Raw genomic sequence first — 23,071 nt, forward strand, 5'->3', positions numbered from 1 at the left:
GCCAAAATAATTAATTAATTAATTAACTGAACAACGCTACAGTCAGAATACAGAACAGTTTCTTCATCTCAAAAACTCTATTGTTCTACTCCTTTGTAATCACATCCCCCTCATCCAAGTCCTTGACAACCACTGATCTGTTCTCTGATCACTATAGATTTGTTTTTTCAAAAAAGTCATAGAAATGGAATCATACAGAATGGAACATTTTGAAACCAACTACTTTCACTCAGCATGATGGCTCTGAGATTCATCCGTGTTGTGTATATCAACAGCGTGTTCCTTTTAATTGAGAAATATTATTACATTATATGGACATACCACTGTTTGTTTATCCATTAACTCATTGAAGACATCTGGGTTGTGTCTAGTTTGGGGCAGTTATAAAGTAAACATTTGTGTCCAAGTGTTTGCTGTAAACATTTGGGTACGAGTTTTTATGTAGACATAAAATTGTATTTCTCTAGGGTAAATACTTAGGAGTAGGATTGCTGGGTCATATGGCGAGAGTGTGTTTAACTTTACGAGAAACTGAGAAACTGTTTTCCAGAGCGCTTGTATCATTTTTTTATTCCCACTAGCAATGGATGAGAATTGTAGTTTTGCAGTTTTCAGGATACAGGATACAGGTCCTGAACATATGTTGTTAGAGTCATACTTATTTCACCTTTACGGGGCTACTGTAAATGGTACTTTTAAATTTCAGTTTTTCATTGCTGGTATAGAAAATAAGTGCAATTGATTTTTGTGTGTTGAATCTGGCTAAACTCATTTATTAGTTCTAGGAGCTTTTTTGTGGGCTCCATGAGATTTTCTAAGTAGACAATCATGTCATGTGCAAATAGGGACAGTTTTTTTTTTTTCTTTCCAGCATGTCGACCTTTTCTTTCTTTTTTTTTCTTATTGTAGTGGTTAGGACTTCTAGTACAATGAATAAAAGTAGTGAGAGTGGACACTTTGCTTTGTTCCCAGTCTTAGGAAATTTCTTAAAAAATTAAACATACACTTGCCATAAGATTCTGCCATTCCTTTCCCAGGTACTACCCAAAAGAAACAGAAGCATATGTCCATACAAAGATTTTTACACAAATGTTCATAACAGCTTTATTTATAATAGCCAAAAACTGGAAACAACTCAAATGCCCATCAACAGTGTAAAAATAAATAAATTATGACATGTCTTTATGATGGAAAACTACTCAGTAAAAAGAGGAATGGGGCTTCCCTGGTGGCGCAGTGGTTGACAGTCCGCCTGACAATGCAGGAGACACGGGTTCGTGCCCCGGTCCGGGAAGATCCCACATGCCGCGGAATGGCTGGGCCTGTGAGCCATGGCCGCTAAGCCTGCGCGTCCGGAGCCTGTGCTCCGCAATGGGAGAGGCCACAACGGTGAGAGGCCCGCGTACCGCAAAAAAAAAAAAAAAAAAAATGCAGTGTACTATATGTCAATTATACCTCAATGAAGCTGTAAAAAAAAGCACAAACTGATAACACTTTTTCTGTTTTTCAGTATTACCTAAAATTACCTTTTCTTGATAAAATTGGAGTAGAGATGGAGGAGAGAATTATTATATTGAGAAAACTAATTTTGTGTTTGGTGGTCTGCCAGACTCCAATCCATCCCATCTGTTCCTGCTGTCACCAATGAATCAACTGGCTTCCTGTGGACACAGTAAAATCTCTCTGTCTTTGACAGATATTCTCCTCCGCCTCCCAACTCCCTGACCCAGGATTTGCCTCAGGAAGCTGCCATGGCTTGCCAGTCACCTATGAAGGGCTCCCTTCTATGGTAACCAGAGGGGCTTTCTTGTATCCATTTCCATTTCTCTGTTTTGGGGGGGGGGTTGTCTGTTCATTTGTTTGTTCGTTTGTTTTTTGAGGTACGCGGGCCTCTCACTGTTGTGGCCTCTCCCACTGCGCAGCACAGGCTCTGGACGCGCAGGCCCAGCGGCCATGGCTCACGGGCCCAGCCGCTCCGCGGCATGTGGGATCTTCCCGGACTGGGGCACGAACCCGTGTCCCCTGCATCGGCAGGTGGACTCTCAACCACTGCGCCACCAGGGAAGCCCCATTTGTTTGTTTTGCCACACCCTGAGGCTTGTAGGATCTTAGTTGCCTGACCAGGGACTGAACTTGTGCCCCCTGCAGTGGAAGTGCAGAGTCCTAACCACTGGACTGCCAGGGAATTCCCTTTCCATTTCTCTTTAATTTTCCAATGTGTGACATTTTATAATGTCCAGATATTTCTTGGTGTTATTGCAGAAGTTAAGGTCTTCCATGTTCTCCCACATCCTAAGCCAAAATCAAAATCTCAATATGTGTGGTTTTTTAAACTAAATTTTTTTATTTTTATTTATTTTTGGCAGCATTGGGTCTTCATTGTGTGCAGGCTTTCTCTAGTTGCGGCGAGCGGGGGCTACTCTTCGTTGCAGCACGAGGGCTTCTCACTGCGGTGGCTTCTCTTGTTGCGGAGCACGGGCTCTAGGCACGTAGGCTTCAGTAGTTGTGGCTCACAGGCTCAGTAGTTGTGGCTCGCGGGCTCTAGAGCGCAGGCTCAGTAGTTGTGGCGCACGGGCTTAGTTGATCCGCGGCATGTAGGATCTTCCTGGACCAGGGTTCGAACCTGTGTTCCCTGCATTGGCAGGAGTATTCTTAACCACTGCGTCACCGGTGAAGCCTTCAATATGTTTTTAGCACGAGGAAGCTGAGTCTCTGGTCCTAGTCCAATATTACTCCCAACTGCTTTGATTTTATGCCTTCAGAATCAGACTCTATCACATGGTACCCTTCCTTGTTGTCAGCATCAACCAGTCCCTGTAAAAAGTCCCGTCCTGAGTTGATAACTTCACCCTTGTCACTGCCTCCTCTCCATCCTTTCTCTTATTACTCAGTAACTGGGTCTCCACCCTTAACCATCTCACCTCTAATGACTTTTTCTTTCTGTCTCCCTCTTTGTTGTCACAATGCCATTGAAATACTGTACCAACCGTGAAATCTCAATTAAATGCCTCTCCCATTAACAACTGTAACATAAAGAAAGAGGGTAAAGGAATCTATACGATCATAAAGTTTCTACATTTCACTTGAAGTGGCAAAATACTGATTATAAGTAGATAGTGAAGAGTTAAGTATAAGTATTACAGTCCCTAGAACAATGCTAAAAACACCATGGAAGACCAGTTATTAAATTGTTAAAGACTAATCATCAGAAGAGATTAAAAATAGGGACTTCCCTGGTGGTCCTGTGGGTAAGACTCCACGTTCCCAGTGCAGGGGGCCCGGGGTCAATCCCTGGTCGGGCAACTGAGGAGGCCGCATGCCACAACTGAGAAATTTGTATGCCATAACTAAAGATCCTGAGTGCCACAACTAAGACCTGGAGCAGCCAAAATACATAAATAAATATTTTTAAAAAATAAAAATAAAAAAATTAAAACATGAACCAACTATATGGTGTCTACAAGATAATCATTGCAAATACAACGATACAGGTAGGTTAAAAATAAAATGATACACTTCCACTTCTGCTCCAAATGGAGTAACAGGGACTAAATTTATCCACCTACATGAAACAAACAAAAACTAGACAAAATACATTGTTTTCAAGACACCTGACATCAAGCAACAAAGGGCAGTAATTCCTGAGCAAGACCGAAAGGATCCAACTGTTTCCAAATAGCTAAACTGAATTTGATAACAAAACTCAATAATATGTATAGGCAGACAAAAAAGATCCAGCACCCAACAAGGTAGAACTCACCATGTCCATGCTAGTAGTTCAAAGAAAGTTAGAAAGGCTATTTTAATATAAGACAAAGTGTAATTCACATCAAAGAACACTATCAAGGGCTTCCCTGGTGGCGCAGTGGTTGAGAGTCCGCCTGCCGATGCAGGGGACACGGGTTCGTGCCCCGGTCTGGGAAGATCCCACATGCCGCGGAGCTGCTGGGCCCGTGAGCCATGGCCGCTGAGCCTGCGCATCCGGAGCCTGTGCTCCGCAACGGGAGAGGCCACAGCAGTGAGAGGCCCGCGTACCGCAAAAAAAAAAAAAAAAAGAACACTATCAAGAATAAAGATCGTCTCACATGAAAAACAAGTCAGTTCATTAAGTGGATACAACTATTAAACATGGATGCCCTCAATAATAGAATTTCAGATCTACGAAACAAAAACGGAAGGAATTGCAGAGTGAAACATAAATCCTCAATTACAGTTCAGGATTTCAATTCCCTTCTCTCAGTAACTGATAGAACAAGCAGAGAGAAGATCAGCAAGTATATAATAGAACTGGATAACACTATCAACCAATCTGACATAACTGACATGTATAGAACATTGCACTCTACAAGAGCAGAATACAAATTCTTGTCAAGTATACATGGAACATTTATCAAGATGGGCCATATTCTGGACCAAAACTTTAGTCACAGTAAATGTGGCAGGATTCAGGTCATAGAAGTTATGTTCTCATACCACCATGGAATTTCATTAAAAATCAATAACAGGGACTTCCCTGGCAGTTAGTGGTTAGGACTCTGCTCTTCTGCTGCAGGGGGCATGAGTTCGATCCCTGGTCAGGGAACTAAGAACCCACAAGCTGCTCAGCAAAGCAAAAAAATAAAATAAAATAAAAAAGAAGAAAAACTCAATAACAAGTCCAATGCAGCTCCATCTGGTTCTCCCACCACCCTACTTGGCCAAGGGTCCCAGCAGCTTGGGTGGTGGGAGAAGCACAGTGGCCAGGCAGCCCATCTTGGGAAGGACCTCAGCGTGCCCTTCAGGTAGGCACAGGGCACACACCCTCCCCACAGCCATGATGCCCAAGACTATGAAGGAGAAGCCCAGGAGGAGATGAGAGGGGTGGTCTGCTAAACCTGGTGCTGCAAAAGTGGAAAGGAAATCAAAAAGGTGGCAGGAAAAAAAAAAAGTGCAAACAAAAGGGAAAAGGGCAACAGCGAGAAAACAGGCTGAAGTACCTAACCAAGAAACTAAAGAGTTACCTGCAGAAAGTGGAGAAACTAAAACCAAGGAGAATCCAGGCTCTGATGAAGAAGGAGAAAAAGAAGTCTGATTAATATCATATACCATGCCTTATCAGTGGTCCCTGTTTCCCTTCTTGTACAGTCCAGAGGAATACTTTTTTCAACTCCTTTGTAAATGCAAGTTGTTAGTAGCTCTAGAAACATTTTTAAGAAAGAGGAATTCCGGGCTTCCCTGGTGGCGCAGGGGGTTAAGAATCCGCCTGCCAATGCGGGGAACACGGGTTCGAGCCCTGGTCCTTCTTGCAGAGCAACTAAACCTGTGCGCCACAACTACTGAAGCCCGTGTGCCTAGAGCCCGAGCTCTGCAACAAGAGAAACCACGGCAATGAGAAGCCTGCGCACCGGTAGCTCCCGCCCGCCGCAACCAGAGAAAAGCCCGCACGCAGCAACAAAGACCCAACGCAGCCAAAAAAAGAAAGAGGAATCCTACCTCATCCCATTTGTTAAGTGTAATTTTTTAAAAGCATACAATCATTTGCTAGTTGTTTTTTGTTTGCTTGTTTGTTTGGTTTTGGTACAACCAGAAAATAGTGGGATATGGAATACAGGAGATTAAACTGTCTTGGGTGTAGTTTTTTTTCTTTTTTTCGGTACGCGGGCCTCTCACTGTTGTGGCCTCTCCCGCTGCGGAGCACAGGCTCCGGACGCGCAGGCTCAGCGGCCATGGCTCACGGGCCCAGCCGCTCCGCAGCATGTGGGATCTTCCCGGACCGGGGCACGAACCCGTGTCCTCTGCATCGGCAGGTGGACTCTCGACCACTGCGCCACCAGGGAAGCCCCTGGGAGTATTTTTTGGAGGCGTTGGTGCTCACTCTCTCCAAACTTTGACCAGGATAGAGCTTGGAGGTATTGCTAGCAATAAAAAAGGTAAGAGCGTCCGGGGAGGATGGGAAGAGACAGAGCTGGATAAAGAGGTGGGGTCAGGTGCCACAGTGAGAAGGAAGGATGAGGCAGGTGGAGAGATACGATGAGGTAAGTATGTACAGGAGGAAGAGTGAGGCACAGAGGAAGAAGAGGAGAGAGGGGAGAAAAGATGTAAATAGAAGCGACAAGGGCAAAAGGCAAAAGATGGAGAGAGGAGAGTCTGAGAGGGAAGAAGCCAGAGAGTTTGCAGGACGAGAAATGGAAGGAAGAGGATCTGGGAAGGATTAGTGGCAAGAGAAGGTGAGAGAGGGGCAGAGAGAGGACAGCACAGTCTTTGGAGCAGGCATGAGACAGCAGGAGTCGACATGGGAAGAGCAGAGAGCAAAGGAGAAACAGACCTTTGCCCTCCATGGGACTGACTGGAAAAACAAAGACTCATTAACACTGACCCCAAGACTGTGTCCAATTACTGTCCAGTGCATCCGCCCGTGGCCATGGAGGCAATCAAGCCTCTGAAACCTCAGTGAAGAAAATCAAGAAATCTCAAGCGTGAAGGTGATGCTCTGAGTGACAGGTGAAATCCTTTCCCTGCATCTCCACCATGTTCCCGCTGTGTGGGGATCCAATCGATAAACCACTTTCTCTGCAGGTGTGGTCTTTTTTTTTTTCCCCCTACAAAGAAACCTATGTAGCAAATGGGAGGGTCTCAGCGTGCCCAGGTTCATCAGTCAGGATGTTCTTTCTTCCCTTCCCTTCCTCGGGGTCCTGATGGAACATCAATACACATCACACTAATAAAGATGTTAAAAAATTTTTTTAAAAAAGTACACATCACAATTGTCCTTCCTGGGGGCTTGACTGACAGCTGAAGCCTCAGTGGTGGGACTTGAGGTGAGGGTGGGAGGAGGGTCCCAGAGGGTACAGAGGGCTGGTCCTTGTCACAAAAGATTTGTCTTGTCCCGACTTAGCTGAGATTTTATTTCTTCCTGGAGCTATTCTCTGACTCCCCAGTATAAGGAGTCCCGATCGTGTCTTTCCAGTTCATCCTTTCTTTACTTACAATTAAACTGTCCATTTTCCCTGGGTGACTGTAATTTGGGGAGGACAGGATGGACTGCGTTTGCCCTGGCCTCAGTCCTAAGTATGGAATCCAACACATCCTTGGCATTTTTCTAAAGGACTACTCTCCTTTTTAAAACAAACAGGAATTTTAGACGAATGTCATTTCCCTCACTAACTGGGCCTGATTCAAAGAAGGTTAAATTCACAGGTGTCAGAAATAATGACGTGCCTCAAAGACTGATCACTAAATGTTATCCTGGTCAGAAACACCCAGTGCCCATCTAATAAATCCACGGGACCTGGCGATGGACGTTCAGTCACCATCTGGGGAAGAGATACACACACTTTTCATCACCGTGCAGGGAGGAGGTACAATATTTGTCCCCTGTGAATTAAAGCCAGTAACACAGAGCCCCACTTGAAACCAGGACATAAAAATAAATATTTAAATTAAATTTTTTTAATTAAAAAAATTTAATAAAGATAAATAAATAAAAGGAAACCAGGACACGGTAAGGGCTATGCAGTTAATGGGGACCAGAAAATCGTCTCTCGTGGTTCCAAAGAAGTTTTCATTTTTGACTCTCTGAACAGATTATAAGGAAATATTACCCTGGGGGAAAATGTAATCCCAAAGCCTTCACATACTTGGTTTTTTTTTAAATTAATTAATTAATTTGTTTATTTTTGCCTGTGTTGGCTTTTCGTTGCGGTGCGCGGGTTTCTCATTGCGGTGGCTTCTCCTGTTGCCGAGCACGGGCTCTAGGCACGTGGGCTCAGTAGTTGTGGCTCACGGGCTCTAGAGCGCAGGCTCAGTAGCTGTGGCTCGCCGGCTTTAGAGAGCAGGCTCAGTAGTTGTGGCACACGGGCTTAGTTGCTCCGCAGCATGTGGGATCTTCCCGGACCAGGGCTCGAACCCGTGTCCCCTGTGTTGGCAGGCAGATTCTTAACCACTGAGCCACCAGGGAAGTCCCCACATACTTGTTCATGGCACTGAATTTACACAACTGAAAAAGGGCAAGATTACACACACACACACACGCCTGCACAATGCACGCACACGTGCATTCCTAGTTGAAGAATGCTGAAAGGTCTAAAGCATTGGCAGAGAAATGGAGGAGGAAGTGGGAGAAATGGCAGGTTCTCAGACTGTATAAATCTTTAGCCTGTTACTAAAGCATCGGCAGAAAAAGATTTAAAACCAATCTGTAGAGATGCTTCTACCAAAAACAAACAAAAAAGCACATTTCAGACAATACATGCTAAATAACTGACATATTCGATATCACCTGCTATGACAAAGAAAAAATGGAAAATAATTTATAGAAAAAAAATGAAACTTAGATGAACCGGGAGATTGGGATTGACATATATACACTACTATGTATAAAATAAATAACTAATGAGAACCTACTGTATAGCACAGGGAACTCTACTCAATGATCCGTGGTGACCTAAATGGGAAGGAAATCTAAAAAAGAGGGGATATATGTATACATATGGCTGACTCAACTTTGCTGTACAGCAGAAACTAATACAACATTGTAAAGCAACAATACTCCAATTTAAAAAAAGAAAAAAATGAACCTTATAATTATTTTTTAGGTCACTGGACTCTAATTGAAAGTCCAGAACTAATCCTTCACATTTGCAGTTGATCTTCAACAACATGTCAAGATAGTTCAATGGGGCAAGAATAATCTTTGCAACAAATGGTGCTGAAACAAGCATATCTGCATGCAAAATAAAGAAGTTGGATGCCTCATTTCACACCATATGCAAAAGTTAAGTCAAAGTGGGTCACAGACTTAATTTTAAGAGCTGATATTATAAAATTCTTAGAAGAAAATATGAGTAAATCTTTAAGACCTTGGGTTAAGAAATTAGTTCTTATTTATAACACTAAAAGGACAAATGACAAAAGAAGTTTACAGATTGGACCTTATCAAAATTTATGCTTTAATTTTCAGAAAATGAAAACTGCCAGAATGGGAGAAAAGTATTTGCAGGTCAGGTGTCAGATAAGGAACTTGTATCTAGAACATATAAAGAACTTTTACACTTCAATAATAAAATGACAAATAACCCAATTTAAAAGTGAGCTAAGGGACTTCCCTGGTGGCACAGTGGTTAAGATTCCACGCTACCAATGCAGGAGGCCCCGGTTTGATCCCTGCTCAGGTAACTAGATCGCACATGCATGCCGCAACTGAGGAGCCTGCCTGCCGCAACTAAGAGCCGGCGCAACCAAATAAATAAATAAACAAAACATATTAAAATATATTAACAACTCCACCATCCCAAGAGTCCCCATTACCTTTAAAAAAAAAAGTGAGCTAAGAGGGAATTCCCTGGCGGTCCAGTGGTTGGGACTTGGCACTTCCACTGCAGGGGGCAGGGGTTCGATCCCTGGTCAGGGAACTAAGATCCCACATGATGCCAAAATAAATAAATAAATTTATTTATTTACCACAGCCAAAATAAATAAATAAATAAATAATTTTAAAAATAAAAAATAAAGCACACTACTGAATATCACAAAGAAGAAGCAGATTCACAGATACAGAGAACAAATTAGTGTTACCAGTGGGGAGAGGGAAGGACAAAACAGGGTCAGAGGATTAAGAGGCACGAACTACTATGTATACACGGGGAATATAGCCACTAGTTTATAATAACTATGAATGAAGTATAACTTTTAAAAATTGTAAATCACTTTGTTGTATACATGAAACTCATATAATATTGTACATCAACTATACCTCAATATTTTTAAAAGTTAAAAATAAAATGTCCAATTTCAACAAAAAGTTACGAGATATGCCAAGAAACAGAAAAGGGTACTTTACACAGGAAAAAAAGCAATCAGTAGAAACTGTCTTTCAGAGGTTTAGATGGTAGACTTATCAGACAAAGACTCCAAAGAGTATATTACGAATATGTTCAAAGAACGAAAAACAAGCCATGCCACAGATTTAAAAGGAAGTTTGATGATATTGATCCATCAAATAGAGAATACCAAGAGAGAGTTAGAAATTGTTTTTTTTCACAAGGACCAAATGGAAATTCTGGAGTTTGAAAGTATAATAACAAAATTTTTAAAAAACTCACTAGAGGGGCCCAACAGCAGATTTGAGCTAGCAAAAGAATCAATGAACTCGGTGCTAGATCAATAGAGTTTAACCAATCTGAAGAAAAGAAAGAAAAAGAATGAAGAAAATTCAACAGGGCATCAGGGACCTGTGGGACGCTATCAGGTTTAGCAACGTACAAACGTGGGACTACCAGAAGGAGAAGAAAGAAAGCAGCAGAAATAATAACAAGATCAACGTGGGGAGTATTGTCATCTTAACAACGTTAAGACTCCTCATCCATGAACATGGAATGCCCTTCCATTGATTTAGGTCTTAATTTCTTTCTGCAATGCTCTGTATACACCAAACAGGTGGATTTTTGAGCAGTGCGCAAATGATACTTCAGTAAAGCTCTTTTAAAAAACAAGAATAGAAGGAAGTTTCTTGGGCGCTTACACTGTGTCCCATGGCCTGGACTATCATTCAGTCGGCAGGACAATGAGTTCTTCTCTTCTAGAGACTGAATGTTCTTGATACTAATCAGAAAGTCCTAGACATCTCCCAGGGATTAATCGATATGCATATTACCCCCCCTGCATCAACCTCATGAATTTTCATGAGTGGATTTTTCCATCAAACTAAGAGAACCAGGTCACGCCTCCTCCTCATTACTACAAAGCCTGCTTCCTACAGCCCCTGCTTATTCACTCTGCACCTAAGTGCAACCCCTGGGTGGCCCTGTGCGGTGTGCGATGTCCTCCTCCCCCAGGCTGTGAATATATGTGGCTTATATACTGCTATCATTCTCAATTGTGCAGTGTTGGGTGTTGTTTATTTGGTCCTCTCATACCGTTTAAGGTGGGCTGACTAGAAGATGATCAGAACAGTATGGCTATTTCCCTGATGATCCTACGGGTACTACTGAACTGTAAGGGATAGAATCAATGGTCCACTTCTCTGGCAACCTGCAGACCTCCATCCTCCTCCTAACATTGGGAATCTGCTATGACTCTCACTGTTTCTGTTCCCACACCCCGCACTAAAAAAAGAAAGAAAAAAACCACCTTATCTCTCCTTTTTCTTTCCTTTTTCTTCTTTCCTTTCTTTCCTTCCTTTTCCTTTTCCTTTTCCTTTTTCTTTCTCCCCCCACCACCACCTTCATCTCTATCTCTCTCTACATCTATTTCTATCTCTCAGGCCTGGCATAAATTTCTCAGTGAGTCCAGGCTTTCACAGAAAGCAAGAGGTGGTGTTTCTTTGTTTTGTTTTTGTTTTCATTTTTTTAGGCCACAGAACACACCTTCTGGGATCTTAGTTCCCTGACCAGGAATTGAACCTGGGCCTCCACAGTGAAAGCACGGTGTCTTAACTACTGGACCACACCAGGGAATTCCACAAGAGGCTATTTTTAACACTCAAAGATTCTAGGAAAAGAATCATTGGGGATCTCAGGTTAATGGAATTTCAGTGTTTGATTTTTTTTTAGGAGGGGAATACAGTAGAAATGTTTTAGTGTGACAACGCAAATATTATGGGTTGTATGTGAGTTTCAAAACTGAATGATCGGGACTTCCCTGGTGGTGCAGAGGTGAAGAATCCGCCTGCCAATGCAGGGTACACGGGCTCCATCCCTGGTCCGGGAAGATCCCACGTGCCGCAGAGCAACTAAGCCCGTGCGCCACAACTACTGAAGCCCAGGTGCTTAGAGCCCATGCCCCGCAACAAGAGAAGCCAAGCAATGAGAAGCCAGCGCACCGCAACGAAGACCAACGCAGCCAAAAAATTTTTAATTAATTAGTTTAAAAAAACCTGAATGATCCAAGTTCACTGTGTGTACTGTGGGATTTCCACATTAGTCCTCTCATTATAGGAGTAAAAAGTTACTCCTATAAAAGAGTTATAAACATAAAATATGCAAAACTGGGAAGCTAATTCTATAGCGTTATCCCTGTTTCCTTCTTGCCATTTTCCCTTGGCAAATGCATGGGACCCTGACACATTCCTATCTTCAAGGAAAAGCCATGTTTGTTCGTTAATTATTACCCCTATCCTAACACAAGAAATAGATATCCTTGCTGCTTGCCTTAACTTGAGTCAATTCTGTCACTGATACTTTCATTGGACATAGGATCTGTTTCAGCTGATCATGTTCTCTCCCTTGCACCACCGTTACTCCTTTCTACTCAACACCAACCACACCTAATCCTTCCAGGAATGCATCTATTAACTATTTCTCCTATTCAAGGAAACTAGCAGCCTCACAAAATAAAAGAAGTGAAAAGGGGCTTCCCTGGTGGCACAGCGGTTAAGAATCTGCCTGCCCATGCAGCGGACACGGGTTCGAGCCCTGGTCCGGGAAGATGCCACATGCGCGGAGCCACTAAGCCCGTGCGCCACAACTACTGAGTCTGCACTCTAGAGCTCGTGAGCCTCAATTACTGAAGCCCGCGTGCCTAGAGCCTGTGCTCTGCAGCAAGAGAAGCCACCGCAGTGAGAAGCCCGCGCACCACAACTAGAGAAAGCCCGCACGCAGCAACAAAAGACTCAACTCAGCCAAAAATAAATAAATTAATTTTAAAAAAAGTGAAAAGGGGGTTAGTGATGAGGAATAAAAGGAGAAGAGGAGGTGATGGGTGATGGAAGGAGAGAAGGGAGAGGAGATGGAAAGGAAAGAGGGTGAGAGCAAGGAAAGTGCGGAGATGGAGAAAAGGGGAAAGAGGAAGGGGAGAGGGAGGGGGAAGAGGAAGGAAACGGGAGAGAGAGAAGAGCTGTAATATTAACTATGTACCCAACACTGTGGTGAGAACTTTACACTGAATCACCTAATGGAGTCTCACCAAGTTTTAGTGGAGGGACTAAAAATAGCACCGTTTTACATATAAGAGAGCAAAAGTTCAGAAAAAGTTAAATAAATTTCCCAGGATGTAACAGCTACTGAGATCAGACTCCAAATCCTAAATCTATACTATGCTACCCTTCAGGATGGATTCAAGCCATGTAGATGCCAATCACTAAAGAGATAATGTGATGTAATCGTAAGAATATCTGTTCCAAACTCAATCCTGCCCCCCCCAAATTATCCTTAATGAGCCTCAGTTTTCCCTTCTGTAAACGGGAGCAACCAACTCCCCTTGCAAGATATTGGTGGGGATTCTACATGCTCATAAGGTGCTCAATAAATAAATCCTTTCTTCTCCAGTGGTATTTACTTGACCTGTGGTCAGACAGGCTTGGGATGCGTGGGGGAGAGCGAATTTGGACCTTCAAGTCACAGGACAGCGACCCTAAGCGAGGGAAAGAAGAGACACTTCAAAGATGATTTCTTCTGGCGCAGAGAATTCTAACCAGATTAAAGGTAAAAACTCGAAATCAAGAAATATCAGCTAATAAAAGAATGAAACAAAGCGACACAAAAGAGAATGTGCAGAGAAGGAAGCAATAGGCATTCGGGATATCTAACTCTGTTAAATTAGTGAGAAGCCTTTGATGTAGAGAAAGACATTAAACCAAGAAACAAAATGCAGAGAAATACCCAGATTCAGACAAAAGAGCTGGAGGAAGTTCACTTTCTTTTGTTTCCAAAAGGGAGAAAAGCCACCTTCACAAATTCTCTCATTCCACCTCCCTTTAAAAACAAAAAGTCTATTGGATTTTCTGCATAACTAATTACATCATCAGGAAAAGGAGAATGCCACAGTATATTAAAAGATGACTATACCATATCCAAGTTGAATTTTTCTAGGGAAAGAAATGTGGGCTCAGAATTAGAAAATCTAGCAATTACATCAACAGATTAAACACAAACATCACACAAAATGAGGAGCGCGAGAGAACATGATTCAGTTTTTCCTCCATCAGCTGAGGGGAAGTTTTAATTTGGTGTCACTGACTCACAGAACTAAAAGTGACAGCGATAACAGCTAACATTTACAGAACACTTACAATGAGCCAGGAATATGCCAAGAGCTTTATAGGCATTATCCATTCAATACTCAACCTTTCATTCCCACTGCAATCCTCTGAGCAAGATATTATTTATTAACTTTTTTATACAAAAGGAAATGAAGCCTCAGAGAGTTGACATAACTTGCCCAAGGTCACACAGTAAAGTAGCTGAGCTAGTTTTTGTTGTTGTTGTTGTTCTTGCTTTTTAGCAGTAGAATTGTTTTTTAAAAAATAGCATCTTGGGGCTTCCCCGGTGGCGCAGTGGTTGAGAGTCTGCGTGCCGATGCAGGGGACATGGGTTTGTGCCAAGGTCTGGGAAGATCCCACATGCCACGGGGCGGCTGGGCCCGTGAGCCGTGGCCGTTGAGCCTGCGCGTCCGGAGCCTGTGCTCCACAACAGGAGAGGCCACAACAGTGAGAGGTCCACGTAAATAGAATCTTATGTCAAAACCCTCTGTATAAAACAAAGCAGAACTGTGGGTGAACGCCCTTAAGGCAGTGCAAAAACACTGATAGTTATCATTAAGAAACATACCTTGAATTCTTCTGCTAAAAGTACCTCTACCAGTTAGGCTGCTTTGATTACTCGTGTGCCCCCGTGCTCAGAACAGCACCTGGCACATAGGAGGCATTCAATAAGTATTCCTGAATGGGGGGAAAAAATATATATATATATGTATACATACACACAATCTCAATAGTTATTTAAATATATTTGATAAGCTTTAAATAACTCCCCATTATTAAATAAAGCATCTTAAAATAGAAACAAAATATTCCTTTAACTTGCTAAGAAATATCTTTTCCAAATCCACATCCAACATCGTAAGTCATGGTGAAACACAAGAGAAACACAAGTAAAGCAAAAAGCAACAAAACATAACGCTCCTAACACAAGGGCACCACCTTTAGGGAATTTGACATAATTCACTAGGACAGAATGAAGAAGCATAATACATAAACATTCAAAAAGAAGATAAAATATTAATACTACTTTTTGTTGGAGTTTTTAGCTTTTAACATTATGTTCAGAGGGGTGTGATTTCATCATCACTATATTTCTTTTTTCTTGTAACTTCTATCTTCAATCTATCCTAAGTATACCTTTAATATACTCACCTGCCTTGTTTTTTTTTTTTTTTTTTGCCGTACGCGGGCCTCTCACTGTTGTGGCCTTTCGCGTTGCGGAGCACAGGCTCCGGACGCGCAGGCTCAGCGGCCATGGCTCACGGGCCCAGCCGCTCCGCGGCATGTGGGATCTTCCCGGACCGTGGCACGAACCCGTGTCTCCTGCATCGGCAGGCAGACTCTCAACCACTTCGCCACCCCGGAAGCCCAACCTGCCTTGTTTTTGTTAGCTGGCTATAAGCTCCTGGAGAGGAAAGACTGCTGGATTGGTACCTGGGTATTCAGGGTGTATAGCAGGGAAATTTACACCTAATAAACAAATGAATGAGTGCTGCATTTGGGGGTGCTGTGGAGGCAATAAACACCATTTTCATAGGGACTGAAACCAAGCGCAACCCTTTGGGACTCTCCCCATGTCCCCTGTCTCTTGAAGTAAAAGACTTTGCTTCAGGCCGCCCGAGTCTCAAAAGGCTGGCTCAAGGGTTAATGATTAGGAAAATGTGAACATGTAGTAACAAAGAAAAACTGTTGGGCCAGGAACCTGGTAACAATTTAAACAGTAGGTCAGCCATATAGCTGAGTCACAGGAGTTTTAGTTCCCCCCTAAAGGACACAGATAACAATGTCTGATGCATATTACTGGTTTTTTACAGAAACCAGACTTTCACCAGATGGAAACTGCTAACTACAAGCACATGGACCCCAGACTAATTGAGACCAGAAGGTTGATGATGTTGATGCCCCAAATATCCTGTTACCTCACTACCAACCAATCAGAAGAATGTCCACCAGCTGTTCAGGCACCCTGCAACCCACAACCCTAAAGTTGCCTTTAAAAACCCTTGCCTAATCAAAACTACAATGAGGTACCATCTCACGCCAGTCAGAATGGCCATCATTAGAAAGTCTACGAATAACAAATGCTGGAGAGGGCGTGGAGAGAAGGGAACCCTTTTACACTGTTGGTGGGAACATAAATTGTTGCAGCCACTATGGAAAACAGTATGGAGGTTCCTTAAAAAACTAAAAATAGAGTTGCCATATGATCCAGCAATCCCACTCCTGGGCATATATCCAGACAAAACTATAATTTGAAAAGATACATGCACCCGTTTGTTTATAGCAGCACTATTTACAATAGCCAAGACATGGAAACAACCTAAATGTCCATCAAAGTTGAACAGATAAAGAAAATGTGGTATATATATATATATATATATATATATATATACACACACACACAATGGAATACTACTCAGCCATTAAAAAGAATGAAATAATGCCATTTGCAGCAACGTGGATGGACCTAGAGATTATCGTACTAAGTGAAGTCAGAAAGAGAAAGACAAATACCATATGATATCACTTATATGTGGAATCTAAAATAAGATACAAATCAACATATCTAGGAAACAGGAACAGACTCACAGATATAAAGAACAGACTTCTGGTTGCTAAGGGGGAGGGGGTTTGGGAAGGGATGGATTAGGAGTTGGGATTAGCAGATGCAAACTATTATATATAGGATGGATAAACAACAGGGTCCTACTGTATAGCACAGGGAACTATATTCAGTATTCTGTGACAAACCATAATGGAAATGAATATATAATATTATATGTATGTATAACTGAGTCACTTTGCTGTACAGAAGAAATTAACATAACATTGTAAATCAACTATACTTCAATAAAATAAAAAATTTAAAAATTAAAAAAAAAAAACAAATCAAACCTTGCCTGAAAGTCATCAGGGAGTTCGGGTCTTTTGAGCACTAGCTGCCCATTCTCCTTGCTTGGTGCCCTGCAAATAAACACTGTACTTTCCTTCACCACAACCTGGTGTCAGTACATTGGCTTTGCTGTGCATCGGGTGAGCAGACCCAAATCCAAGTTCAGTAACAATGTACAACACATTTTAACAAATTCTAAAAGCACAAACCTTTACATTCTCAAGGTGTTTCTTCTCTATTATTAATGTGTGAGGGATGTTTCCCGCCTCAACCCCCATCCTCAGGCCTGGGAGGGCAGGCATCAGTGCCCACTACATAAAATCAGGAGGTGTATGGTGCCCACCTGTGCTCATCTCATAAACGGTAATTGGTCATTCCAATCAAAACTCGATTCACTCTCTGAGAACTCATCAAGTCCTCAAAAATTCTAAATCTTTTGCTACTTTTCCCCTTAAAATTTTTAATAGACTTTATTTTTTTCAGAGCAGTTTTAGGTTCACAGCCCGAGTTCAATCCCTGATTGGGGAACTAAGATCCCACAAGCTGCGTGCCAAAAAAAAATTCCATACACATAGAAAAGTTTAATGAATAGAACACATACCCATATACTCTCCACCCAGGTCAAACAATTATTAACTTTTTGCCATATTCGCTTGCTCTCTCTTCCTCCCCACCCTGCCACTTGTACTGTTGTTGAATCCTTGAAAGTAAATTTAGACATCATGACTTTTCACCCCTACACATTTCAACATGCATCTTCCAAGAATAAGGACAATCTTCTATAGAGACACAATACCATTATCATATATAAGAAAATTAAGTCTCTGGAAACCCAAATCTCTACACATGTTTCGTTAAAAATGTACATCTCACTTTCATTACTTTAAAAACAATACGGCTGTTACTTGCAATAAGTTTTCCATCCCTGGTAGCAGAAACTCCTTTCAATAAGCATTATAAAAATAAAATGGCAAGAGAGGACAAAATTATCATAATCATCAAATTAAAAAATAACAAAAAGTTAACAATAGTTTCATAATATCATTGAATATATATCTTTGTTTGAATATTCCCAAATGTTCCAAGAATGTCTTCTGAAGCTTAGTTGTGTTTTAACTAAAAGGCAATCTAGGTCCATGCACTGCATTTGGTTGTTATGCCTCTTTAGCTTTTTTTTTTGCAGTACGCGGGCCTCTCACTGCTGTGGCCTCTCCCGTTGCGGAGCACAGGCTCCGGACGCGCAGGCTCAGCGGCCTTGGCTCACGGGCCCAGCCGCTCCGCGGCATGTGGGATCTTCCCGGACCGGGGCACGAACCCGTGTCCCCTGCATCGGCAGGCGGAATCTCAACGACTGCGCCACCAGGGAAGCCCCGCCTCTTTAGCTTTTTAAATTTAGAATAGCATTCACAATTTTCTGGGGCAAGACTTAGGCAAGAGGGCACATTTTAGAGTGTCACACACACACACACACACACACACACACACACACACACACACACACAGATCTGGCACTCGGCAATGGTTCAGGACAATCCAAAACCCTAAGCATCAGCTCTTGTGTCTAACACCAGTCAGGCCTCAGAGAAATACTTCTCCACAGCCCTTGCCCTATGTTCTTGAAACAAATATAAAGTCCTGTGAGTTGCACCATTATCAAAGCCAGAGATAAACACTCTGTCAAGCTTTGGAGGATGGGAAAGAGTTGAGTGACAGAAGCACTTAGGTAAGAGAAGAGAGGAATTTTCCTCTCAGATGAAAGAACACCGAAAGTTATTGCATAATGAAATATTTCCCATCAGTGAAAAGCATTCTCTCTCTCTCTCTTTCAAATAGTCCAAGTTGTGATTCTGGAGGGATTCATAAATGAGTTTGATATTAGTAGTTGCTCAAGGTAGCTGTGTGGGGTTGAATAGTGTCCCCCTCAAATTCTTGTCTACTCAGAACCTCAAAATGTGACCTTATTTGGAAATAAGTTCTTTGCAGACATAATCGGTTAAGATAAGGTCATACTGAATATTACAGTGGGCCCTAAATCCAATGACTGGTATCTTTATAAGGGGAGGAGAGGACACACACGCGCACACACACACACACACACACACACACACACAGAAGAAAGCCATGTGAAGATAGAGGCAGAGATTGGAGTCGTGCAGCTATAAGCCAAGGAATGCCAAGAGCATTCTTTCATTTCTTTCAGCGATGTTCTGTTATTTTCATTGTACAAATCCTTCACTTTCTTGGTTAATTCCTAAGTATTTTATTCTTTTTGATGCTATTATAAATAGAATTGTTTTTGTAATTTCCTTTTCAGATTGTTCACTGTTCATGTCTAGAAATGAAACTGGTTTTTGTGTGTTGAATTTGTATCCTGCTACTTTGCTGAATTCATTTGTTAGCTCTGAAAGTTTTTTTTTTTTTTTTTTGAAAGGTTTTTTGTGTGTGTAATCTTTAGGGTGTTCTACATACAAGATCATATATGCAAATAGAGATAATTTTACTTCTTCCTTTCCAATTTGGATGTCTTTCATTTCTTTTTCTTGCCTAACTGGTCTGCTAGAACTTCCCTAGTACCATATTGAATAGAAGCAGTGAAAACAGACATTCTTGCCTTGTTCCTGATCTTACAGGAAATGCTTTCAGTCTTTCACCATTGACTATGGCACTGTGGATTTTTCATATATGACTTTAATTATGTTGAGGTAGTTTCCTTCTATTCCTAGTTTGTTGAGTGTTTTGTTGAATTTTGTCAAATGCTTTTCCTGCATTAATTAAGATGATCATGTGTGTGGTTTTTTTCTTTCATTCTGTTGATGTGGTATATTACATTGATCGACTTTCATCTGGTGAACCATCCTTACATTCTAGGAATAAATCTCGTACTTGGCCTTGGTTTATAGTCCTTTTAACATGCTGATAAATTATGTTGCTAGCATTTTCTTGAGGATTTTTGAATCAATGTTCATAAGGATATTGGCCCGTAGTCTTCTTTTCTTATAGTATCTTTGTCTGGCTTTGGTATCTGATTAACGCTGGTCTCACAGAATGTGTTAGAAAGTGTTCCCTCCTCTTCAATTTTTTGGGAAAAGTTTGAGAAGAATTGGTATCAGTTCTTTTTTAAATGTTTGGTAGAATTGACCAGTGAAGCCATCAGGTCAAGGGTTTTCTTTGTTGAGAGATTTTTCTTATTGCTGATTCAATCTCTTTACTAGTTACAGGTCTTTTCAAATTTTCTATTTATGATTTAGCCTTGGTAGGTTTTGTGTTTATAGGAATTTGTGCATTTCATCTAGGTTACCCAATTTGTTAGAGTACAGTTGTTCACAATCCTCTCTTATAATCCTTTCTGTAGAATCGGTAGTAATATCCCCAGTTTCATTTCTGATTTTAATAAATTAAGTCTCTTTTTTCTTAGTCCATCTAGGTAAAGGTTTGTTAATTTTGTTGACCTTTTAGAAGAACCAACTTTTGGTTTCATTGGTCTTCACTATTGTTTTCTATTCTCTATTTTGTTTATCTCTGCTCTAATATTTATTATTTCTTTCCTTCTGTTAGCTTTGGGCTTGTCTGCTCTTCTTTTTCTAGTTCCTTAAGTTGTAAAGTTCGATTGTTGATTTAGTATCTTTCTTATTTTTTAATGTAAGCATTTATAGCTATAAATTTCCCCCTTAGCATTGCTTCCACTACTTCTAATTTTCCCCATGATTTCTTCTTTGATTTATTGCTTGTTTAAAAGTGTTGTTTAATTTCCACAACTTGGTGAATTTTCCAGTTTTCCTTTTGTGATTAATTTCTAACTTCACCCCATTATGGTCAGATAAGATAAATACTTTGTACGTATCTTTCTTTTAAATCTGTTGAGACTTCATTTGCCACCTAACTTATGGTCTATCCTGGAAAATGTCCCATGTACACTTGAGAATAATGTGTATTCTATTGTTGTTGGGTAGAGCGTTCTGTATACGTCTGTTAGAGTTAGTTGTTTTTGTGTGTTAAGTCCTCTATTTCCTTACTTATCCACTGTCTAGTTGTTCTATCCATTAGCATGAATGGAGTATTGAAATCTCCAACTATTACTATTTCTCCTTTCAATTTCAGTTTTTGCTTTATATATTTTGATAGTTGGTCATTAGATGTGCATATGTTATAATTTTATATCTTCTTGCTGTAGTAAACCGTTTATTAATATATAATGTCCTTCTTTGTTGCTTATAAACTTTTGATTTAAAGTCTATTTTGTCTGATACCATATAGCCACCCCCACTCCCTTTTGTTTACTGTTTGCATGAAATATCTTTTTCCATCCTTTCACTGTCAACCTGTTTGTGTCTTTGGATCTCAAGTGAGTGTCTTGTAGACAGCGTACAGTTGGATCATATATTTTTACCCATTCTACCAATCTCTATCTTTTGATTGGAGAGTTTAATCATTTACAATTAAAGTAATTACTGATAAAGAGGGACATGCTTCCATCATTGTGTTATTTGTTTTCTGTGTGCTCTTTAGCTTTTTTGTCCCTCATTTCCTGCATTACTGTCCTCTTTTGTGTTTAGTTGATTTTTTGTAGTAAAATGTTTAAATTCCTTTCACATTTCCTTTTGTGTATATTCCATAGCTGTTTTCTTTGTGGTTACCATGGGATTACATTTAACTCCCTAAAGTTATAACACTCTAATTTGCAATTATACCACCTTATCTTCAATAACACACAAAACTCTGTTCATTTACAGCTCCATCCCCACCCCCTTTAGGTTATTAATGTCACAATATTACATCTTTAAATATTGTGTGCCCCCTAAATAAACGAATAATTATTTGTAATGCATTAGTCTCTTCAATAAGGTAGAAAACAAGACTTAGAGTTACAAACCAAAGTTACAGTTATACTAGCTTTTACTAATAATTGGGGGTTTTCTCTTTAAATGTATTAGTTCCTTAAATCATGTAGAAAACGAAAAGCACAGTTACAAACCATTGTTACAATACTAGCTTTTATAATTGCCCATGTATTTACCTTTATTGCAATCTTTATTTCTCCATACAGCTTCAAGTTACTATCTAGTGTCTTAATTCTACTCTGCAGGACTCACTTGAGCATTTCTTGCAAGGCAGGTCTAGTGGTCAGGAACTCCCTCAGCTTTCATTTATGTGGGAATGTCTTAACTTCTCCCTCACTTTTGAAGGACAATTTTGCTGGGTATAGAATTCTTAGTTGACAGGTTTTTTTCCTTTCAGCCCTTTGACCCTCTGTCTTCTGGCCTCCAAAGTTTCTGATGAGTAATTTTCTGGATATCTTATTGAGCATCCTTTGTATGTGATGATTTGCTTCTCTCTTGCTGCTTTCAAGATTCTCTCTTTGTCTTTTGAAAGTCTGATTATAATGTGTCTCAGGGCAGCTCTTTCTGAGTTCATGTTACCTGGAGTTTGTTGAACTTTCTGGATATTTATATTCATGTCTTTCATGAAATTTGGGGATTTTTCAACCATTATTTCTTCAAATATTCTCTCACTGTGCTCTCTCTCTCTCTCCGTTTTCTAGGACACCCATGATTCGTGTGTTGGTTTCCTTGATGGTATCCCACAGGACCCTTAGGTTGTGCTCACTTTTCTTCAATCTTTTTTTCTGTATCTCATACTTGATAATTTCCATTATTTATATTCAAGCCCACTAATTCTTTCTTTTGCCTGATCAAGTCTGCCTCTGAATCCCTCAACTGAATTTTTCACTTCAGTTATTGTACCTTTCAGCTCCAGAATTTCTTTTTGGTTTCTTTTTAGGTTTTCTATCCCTTTATTGATATTTTCATTTTGTTCACACATTGTCTTCTTGACTTTCTCCATATCTTCCTTTAGTTCTTTGAGAATTTTAAGACAGTTGTTCTAAAGTCTTTGTCTAATATATCTGCCATTAGGTCTTTTTCAAGGACAGTTTCTGTTAATTTTTTTTTCCTTTGAATGGCCATACTTTCCTGTTTCTTTGTATGCCTTGTGATTTTTTTTTGGTTGAACACTGGACATTTGAATCTAAGGAAGTGGTAATTCTGCACATCAGATTCTTCCCCTCCCCCAGGGTTTGTTGTTTTTATTGTTTTCATGGAAGTTTCAGGTTGTTGTTTTTTTTTTTGATTGTTGTAGGCTGTCTCTGTGCAGAGGATTAGCCTGAGGTGTAAACTTAAGTTCTTCTCAGGTCTTTTCTGAGCCTCTTCTTGGATATGCACTGTCGC

The 23,071-nt window shown here is 40.8% G+C and overlaps 1 long non-coding RNA gene across 1 annotated transcript in view; it reads right to left on the reverse strand.

Moving 5' to 3' along the window:
- Nucleotides 1–23,071, reverse strand: part of LOC117201803 (uncharacterized) — a 50,752-nt gene that overhangs the window by 13,012 nt on the left and 14,669 nt on the right. Inside the window, exons 4-5 of the long non-coding RNA XR_007474423.1 lie at nt 14,523–14,632; nt 5,001–6,671 (exon numbers count right to left, since the gene is read on the reverse strand). This is a non-coding gene — a long non-coding RNA (uncharacterized LOC117201803). The remainder of the gene's footprint in view (nt 1–5,000; nt 6,672–14,522; nt 14,633–23,071) is intronic.

This window comes from Orcinus orca, chromosome 20 (assembly GCF_937001465.1).
Source record: "Orcinus orca chromosome 20, mOrcOrc1.1, whole genome shotgun sequence".
Taxonomy (NCBI): domain Eukaryota; kingdom Metazoa; phylum Chordata; class Mammalia; order Artiodactyla; family Delphinidae; genus Orcinus; species Orcinus orca.